The 8,402-nt window shown below is 46.8% G+C and overlaps 1 long non-coding RNA gene across 10 annotated transcripts in view; it reads left to right on the top strand.

Moving 5' to 3' along the window:
• The first annotated feature begins 201 nt into the window (after window positions 1-201).
• LOC122159566 overlaps window positions 202-8,402 on the top strand; it is a 37,258-nt gene continuing 29,057 nt past the window's right edge. For 8 of the 10 annotated variants that reach the window (XR_006168555.1, XR_006168557.1, XR_006168556.1 and 5 more), the window contains exon 1: window positions 216-297. This is a non-coding gene — a long non-coding RNA (uncharacterized LOC122159566). Of the gene's footprint in view, window positions 298-7,287; window positions 7,310-8,402 lie in introns of those variants that run through there. The other 2 variants (XR_006168558.1, XR_006168559.1) reach the window with 2 other exon arrangements.

Raw genomic sequence — 8,402 nt, 5'->3', positions numbered from 1 at the left:
AGACAAAATACTTTGATTAGAATTTCGTAAGGATTTGCACAGGTCAAAAAAATAAAATGGGGCTTAATCTTTGTATGGGAACTGCTGAATCACAGCCTGAACCTCTGACTTATCACCTGAGGCAAGCAATGAGTCAGCCAGAGGAGCACAGGTGAAGGCAGTTCACCTGTGTTGCCAGAAGGGGTTTGAAGCCAGGCTCCAGTCCTTGTTAACCTATTGAAGAGCTGGCTACCAGTGAGGAAGGATCTCTTCTGGAGTCTGCTCTGCTAGAGTTTTCTAAGTAAGCCCAGGATAGGGGTAAGCTTTTTATCTATTCTCTTTTTGTTATCATAATCTGCTTTGCCAAATTCTCTCATTTATTTTGTAATTATAACATCTTAGTATTCATTGATTGTGCACTTGATGAGCCAGGCAGGCCAAATATACTGAAATTTACATCACGTCTTTTCTTTGGAATTTCTATAAATGGGTCAAGGGGGAGAACAATACTCCTCTAGAGAAAATGATTTTAGGGCAGATCCCAGGATTTGTGGGATCTCCCTATTATGAACTAGTGGTTATCATTGAAAAATGGGATCACTTATATGTTATGGGAAATATCTCCCCATATCGCATGGCAGATTACTTTCAGGGACTTAGCAAGGATGTACTGATCACTAAAGAAAGACATTTGGCTGCCTCCACAGTGGCATGGCCACTATTAAGTGCCTTAAATTGTGCTGAAATAAGAGATAATACTTTAGAAAATGAAAATCAACTTTTGAAAGACCGTACTGAAAAACTAGAGCAGGAACTTGGCATATTAACAGGGAAGAAACCAATTCTACATCTTCCAATAGGTCAAGTTCATAACAGCTCAATAAACAATGATCAGGCTCCTGAATCAACAGGCTTCATTGATCAGGAAAATAAAAAATCCGAATTAGATCTCAAATATCCGATTTCGACAGATCCATGAGAAGTCCGTCCTGTCATAACTCAGAAAACAAAGAAAGTATAGGTCAGACTGGCAGGGGTGCCACCTGATCAGTGGCCCCCTGCCCAGACTCATTTACATGTAACAGCCCGGCCATACACGGCAACAGAATTAATGGATTTAGTACAGCAATTTTGGCAGAAGCCTGGAGAAAGTGTGCCGGCTTGGTTATTGAGACTGTGCGATTCTGGGGTAGAAATCCAGGGTAAGGGTTATAGAAAGGATACCAACAATGACATAGAACCTAGAAGATTTCATTGTTCCTAATAGGGAAAAAAAAAAAAAAAAGCTGCCTCAGGTGTCGGTGTCTCGGGCCACAATGCCTGAGCCACTGGAAGCAAAAGAATTGGCCCTAGCACAATTCATGGCGTGACAAGGGATGTTAGTCCCTCTAAGGCCTCCAGATGAGACCAGAGGCCCTATATAGAATTAACAATTTATTGGTCCCGAGAAAATATTCAGAGAGTTATGGCATTAGTGGACACCAGAGCAAAAACATCAATTATCTACGGAGATCCGACCAAATTTGATGGGGACAGAGTGATGATTGGTGGTCTTGGGGAACAGACTATTCCTGTCACCCAAACATGGTTAAAACTGGGGGTTGGGCATTTTCCACCCTGGGAGTACAAGGTATCTATTGCCCCAGTCCAAGAATACATCCTGGGCATAGATATTCTATGGGGTCTGGCTCTCCAGACAAGCGTGGCAGAGTTCAGACTTCAACAGAGATGTATCAGTGTCTGGGCGGTGCAGGCAATATAAAGAGGCCCTGTGAACCATGGGCCTGTTTGCCTGCCAAAACTGTACCAGATTACTAATGTGAGACAGTATAGATTCTCGGGTGGGCAAGATGAAATATTGAGAACGGTGCAGGAATTAGAAAAAGTTGGCATTATAAGACCTGCACACAGCCCATATAACTCCCCCATATGGCCAGTGTGGAAGTTGGATGGCATGTGGAGAATGTCAGTAGATTACAGAGAATTAAATAAGGTCATGCCACCTATTCATGCTGCCGTACCCAATATTGCCTCCCTAATGGACACATGAAGTAGGGAAATAAAAACCTATCACTGTGTCCTAGATCTAGCAAATGCGTTCTTCGGTATCCCAATTGCTGAGGAATTGCAAGATCAGTTTGCGTTTATGTGGGGAGGCAGGCAGTGGAGCTTTCAGGTGCCACAGGGGTACGTGCATTCACCAGCATATTATCATAATCTAGTGGTGTGTGACCTGGCTGATTGGAGAAAACCTGATGATGCTAACCTATATCATTATATTGATGATCTGCTGACATCTGACTCACTGGAGGCAATAGGACAGGCGGCAGATTCATTAACCACCTATTTACAACAGAGGGGATGGGCTATCAATCCCCAGAAGGTGCAAGGTCCGGGCCTGTCCGTAAAATTCCTGGGGGTGGTTTGGTCAGGAAAGATCAAAGTACTACCTAGTGCTGTCATAGATAAGGTTCAGGCGTTCCCGGTCCCTACAGATCAAAGCAGCTGCAAGAGTTTCTAGGTATATTGGTTTATTTGTGTTCCTTTATACCTCACCTAGCGCAGCTGCTAAGGCCACTATACAGACTCGCAAAAAAGGGGCAGCTATGGGACTGGGGGGAAAACAGAACAAGATGCTTTCCAACAAGCAAAACTTGCAGTTAAACAAGCCCAGGCATTGGGTATATTTAATCCTATCCTCCCAGCTGAGTTGGACGTTCATGTTACTCAAGACTGCTTTGGTTGGGGCCTGTGGCAACACCAGAGTTCTGTTCAGACCCCCATTGGTTTCTGTCTCAGGTTTGGCATGGAGCAGAAGAAAGATACAGTATGATTGAAAAACAGTTATTAGCTGCCTATTCGGCATTACAGGCAGTAGAGCCAATAATTCAAACAGCTGAATTTATAGTCGAGACCACTCTGCCGATTCAGGGGTGGGTGAAAGATCTGACCTACCTTCCTAAGACAGGGGTGGCCCAAGCACAAACAGTGGCATGATGGATCGCCTACCTCAGCCAGAGGAGCAGCCTGTCTTCATCACCCTTGAAAGAAGAGCTCCAGAGAATCCTAGGCCCAGTGACATATTACAGTGGTGCACCAAAAGAAATACTGGTTGCTCCACCAGAGAAGAGCCCAGTTCAGGAGGGAAAATATCCTATCCCTGAAGATGCCTGGTACACAGATGGGTCCAGCAAGGGCAACCTGAGCAATTGGAGAGCAATAGCTTACCATCCTTCCACCAAGAAAATCTGGTTTGATGAGGGGGATGGTCAGAGCAGCCAATGGGCAGAACTGCGAGCTGTGTGGATGGTTATAACCAAGGAACCCGGTGATGGTATCCTGAATATCTGCACAGATAGTTGGGCTGTGTACTGGAGGCTCACTCTTTGGATTGCACAGTGGGCCACCCAGGAATGGACTATCCACACCTGACCAATCTGGGGCAAAGACATGTTGTTAGACATGGAATACAGTCAAACACAGGACTGTACGTGTCTACCAGATTTCTGGTCATCAGCACTTACAGTCACCGGGAAATGATGAAGGTGACACGCTGGTCCAAGTTCGATGGATTGAGAATTCACCATCTGAGAACATCGCCCATTGGTTACATCAGAAGCTACGACATCCTCATCTCCAAATTGGAGGGAAGTGAATTTGATGGGTGGACGACCCGATGGATAAGCAATTGGTTGAAAGGCCGCACACAGAGGGTGGTGGTCAATGGCTCTATGTCCAGGTGGAGGCCGGTAACAAGTGGTGTCCCCCAAGGGTCTGTCTTGGGACCGGTGCTCTTTAACATCTTTATTAATGACATCGATGAGGGAATTGAGTGCACCCTCAGCAAGTTTGCTGACGACACCAAGCTGAGTGGTGCGGTTGATACGGTGGAAGGAAGGGATGCCATTCAGAGGGACCTCGACAGGCTGGAAAGCTGGGCTCGGGTGAACCTAATGAGGTTCAACACGGCAAAGTGCAAGGTTTTGCATTTGGGCCGGAAGAACCCCAGGCACCCGTACAGGCTGGGAGGAGTGGTCCTTGAGAGCAGCTCGGCAGAGAAGGACCTGGGGGTCCTGATGGACGAGAGACTGAACATGAGCCAGCAGTGCGCTCTGGCAGCTCAAAAGGCAAATGGGATCCTGGGCTCCATCAGGAGAGAGGTGGTCAGCAGGGACAGGGAGGTGATTGTCCCTCTCTACTCGGCTCTTGTGAGGCCCCATCTGGAGTACTGTGTCCAGGTGTGGAGCCCTCAGTACAAGAAAGACATTGAGATTTTGGAAAGGGTCCAGAGGAGGGTGACTAAGATGATCAGGGGGCTGGAGCACCTCCCCTATGAGGACAGGCTGAGGGAGCTGGGCTTGTTCAACCTGGAGAAGAGAAGGCTGCGGGGTGACCTCATTGCAGCCTATCAATACTTGAAGGGAACCTACACCCAGGAGGGGAGTAAACTCTTCAAAAGGGCTGACAATAGCAGGACTAGGGGAAATGGATCCAAGTTGAAGGAGGGAAGATTTAGGTTGCATGTTAGGGGGAAGTTCTTTACAAGGAGAGTGGTTAGGCCCTGGAATGGGCTGCCCAGGGAGGTTGTGGATGCCCTGTCCTTGGACGTGTTCAAGGCCAGGTTGGACGGGGTCCTGGGCAACCTGATCTGAATGTGTATGTTTGGTGGCCCTGCTAGGCGGGGGGGTTGGAACTACATGATCCTTGAGGTCCCTTCCAACCCGGGTGATTCTGTGATTCTGTGACATGCTGTACAAAAGACAATGTGGGCAGCTGCTAAAGCGTGGGGACGGCCCATACAACTACCTGCTATCATCCAGGCATGCCAGGATTGTGACTCTTGCTCCAAGATGAGACTGAGATCGTTGCTCAAAACAACAGCCCATCTTGCTAGAGGACCCAATCCTCTCCAGTGATGGCAGGTCGATTACATTAGGCCTCTTTCTCGGTCTGAGGGGACAAGATATGCCCTGACCTGTGTCAACACTGCAAGTGGGCTACTGCAGGCCTATCTAGTACTGAAAGCAAACCAGGCATATACCATCAAGGCACTCACTAAACTGATGTCTGCCTATGGGACACCTCAAGTCATCGAGAGCGACCAAGGAACTCATTTTACTAGTGCAACAATACAGTGCTGGGCAGAAGAAAATAACATCGAATGGTGATTCCACCTGCCATATAATCCAATGAGGGCAGGCCTCATCGAACATTATAATGGTATTCTTAAGGCTGCCCTGAAGACAGACTCCCAGTCCCTGCAGGGATGGACAAAAGACTGCATGAAACCATGTGGGACCTGAATGAAAGACCCTGAGACGGCAGACCCAGTGTCCTGAGAATGTTGCAGACAACATGGGCCACCCCGCTTAGGATCCAAATTACAGGCACTGATCATCAGGTAAGACCCCAGATTGGTAACAAAAATAATCTTCAGCTCCCTGCCCCTGAGAATTTAGATCTGGGTACCCATAGAATAAAATGGCCCTGGAAGGTGCAGGTAGGACCCAAATGGTGTGGCCTACTTGCACCTTGGGGGAGATTGTTGGAGGTGGGAGGCTTAGTAGTCCCTCCAATAATAAGTACATGGCCTACTGATATTGTGGTCAACACTCCGATTTTCATTGCTAAAGGGACCTCCATCATGTCCCTGTGGCAGATCAGGACATCTCCTTTGGTGCCTGATATAATTATGCAGCCGCAGACATCTGGCTAGAAGGTGTGGTTCAGGCAGCCAGGATGTGCCCCACACAAGTGGAAGTGTTGACCTAGGATAGAAATACTGCTTGTATCTTGCCCTGGAGAGCAGACCTTCCCCTCTTGGTACCTCTGAAACATCTGTATTACTCCCTGTGAGTCTGTGAGCCTTCAGGATCACTGGAAGGAACGAAATGCCATCAAAGCGTTCCAGTGCTACTGTCAGATCATGTGCAACACCCAGTGATGGTCTACACAGGACTGATGGAACATAGAACGAACCTGCACCTCACGGCTACATGCCTCCAGTAACATCATCGAGCACTGGCCCATAAAAGAATATGGACATTCACTGATCATCTCTCGAATCGTACCAACATGTGTCGTGATGAAAACTGTATAAGCATTGTGATATAGCAGATTTAGTATAGCAGTATTAGGGAAAGCTTACCCTTTAGTCAACCTGATCATTGGTTCACGCTGTGAAGGGGTGGAGTGTATGGGAACTACTGAGTCATGGCCTGAACCTCTGACTGATCACAGAATCACAGAATCACAGAATCACAGAATCACCCGGGTTGGAAGGGACCTCAAGGATCATGTAGTTCCAACCCCCCTGCCTAGCAGGGCCACCAAACACACACATTCAGATCAGGTTGCCCAGGACCCTGTCCAACCTGGCCTTAAACACATCCAAGGACGGGGCATCCACAACCTCCCTGGGCAGCCCGTTCCAGGGCCTAACCACTCTCCTTGTATAGAACTTCCCCCTAACATCCAACCTAAATCTTCCCTCCTTCAACTTCGATCCATTTCCCCTAGTCCTGCTGTTGTCAGCCCTTTTGAAGAGTTTACTCCCCTCCTGGGTGTAGGTTCCCTTCAGGTATTGATAGGCTGCAATGAGGTCACCCCGCAGCCTTCTCTTCTCCAGGCTGAACAAGCCCAACTCCCTCAGCCTGTCCTCATAGGGGAGGTGCTCCAGCCCCCTGATCATCTTAGTCGCCCTCCTCTGGACCCTTTCCAAAATCTCAATGTCTTTCTTGTACTGAGGGCTCCACACCTGGACACAGTACTCCAGATGGGGCCTCACAAGAGCCGAGTAGAGAGGGACGATCACCTCCCTGTCCCTGCTGACCACCCCTCTCCTGATGGAGCCCAGGATCCCATTTGCCTTTTGAGCTGCCAGAGCGCACTGCTGGCTCATGTTCAGTCTCTCGTCCACCAGGACCCTCAGGTCCTTCTCTGCCGAGCTGCTCTCAAGGACCACTCCTCCCAGCCTGTACGGGTGCCTGGGGTTCTTCCGGCCCAAATGCAAAACCTTGCACTTTGCCGTGTTGAACCTCATTAGGTTCACCCGAGCCCAGCCCTCCAGCCTGTCGAGGTCCCTCTGAATGGCATCCCTTCCTTCCACCGTATCAACTGCACCACTCAGCTTGGTGTCGTCAGCAAACTTGCTGAGGGTGCACTCAATAAAAGGACCTGATCACCTGAGGCGAGCAATGAGTCAGCCAGAGGAGCACAGGTGAAGGCAGTTCACCTGTACTGCTGGAAGGGGTGGAGCTCCTCAACCTATTTAAGAGCTGGCTACCAGTGGGGAAGGATCTCTTCTGGAGATCTGCTCTGCTGGAGTTTTGTGAGTGAGCCCGGGACAGGGGTAAGCTTTCTATCTATTCTCTTTTTGTTATCATAATCTACTTTGCCAAACTTTCTCATTTATTTTGTAATTATAGCATCTTAATATTCATTGATTATATAATCTCGATGCACCCAAAACTGCGGTAGAGTATCAGCAGCAACAAATAATGCATCAGCTGGTTCTTACAGGAGAAAATCCTCACAGGCTAATGTGTAATATGCTGCAGAACTGACAGTGTTGGATGTTTGTTTTTCCAGTTCAACGCAGTCTATTGCTAGAGGCACAGTATAACACCAGATCAGCAGGTTTATTGCGATGATTTTGAATGACAATTTTTTTTGCTCTTGCTATAGAGGAAAGTGTTTGAGTTGTCTACTTTGCATAGCACCATGTAAAAAAATCACGGTCCTTTTCTATAGTAACAAATGACAGGTGAATCTTCTCTTATCACTTGTTTTTATATCTACTCTGACTTCGATATAGGATTACTGGTTGTTTTTTTTTTTTTTTTTTTTTTTTTTCCCCGGTACTATATTTATGTATGATTTAGCTCACACTGCAGCCAGCAACAGATTTAGTGCCAGGAAATTCTATATTTCTCTATATGTATATGTATGTCATATGTAACAGCATAAATTAAGTAGGAAAATGAGGAACACTTTTGAAATTAAAAGCAGATTTATTTTTTTTTTGTCTTGAAGTGAGAAGTGTGAGGAGTCTAAATCATAAAGTCATGCTGAAACAGATGAGTTGTAATTAGGGCAGAGAAGAGAATGAAAGATTGACGTATGGCTTCCTTCTCGCCATGGTTTGCTTTTACTTGGTAAAACCTGCTTGGGTTGCATCAAATCTTCATTATGTTATGTAAGAAAGGAGACTGTCATGGGAAAAGTGTCTAAATATTTGTCAACTTTAAAAGATAAACCTCTTTCTTTCAACAAGGATGGCTTAAAGAGACTTTTTTTTTTTTAATAAAATATGGCTGGCTGTGACATGTCTATTCACCTTCTACCACCCAAACAGAAATTCTTGTTCACAAACACCTCAGTCTCATATTGTAGGTGTGAGATAATCTGAATTACAGCTGTAT

This window comes from Centrocercus urophasianus, unplaced genomic scaffold, assembly GCF_019232065.1.
Source record: "Centrocercus urophasianus isolate 14NV4802_14NV808 unplaced genomic scaffold, USGS_Curo_1.0 seq_16, whole genome shotgun sequence".
NCBI classification, from domain to species: domain Eukaryota; kingdom Metazoa; phylum Chordata; class Aves; order Galliformes; family Phasianidae; genus Centrocercus; species Centrocercus urophasianus.
Note: the sequence above shows the minus strand (reverse complement) of the source record. Positions and strands in the feature narration are given on the sequence as shown.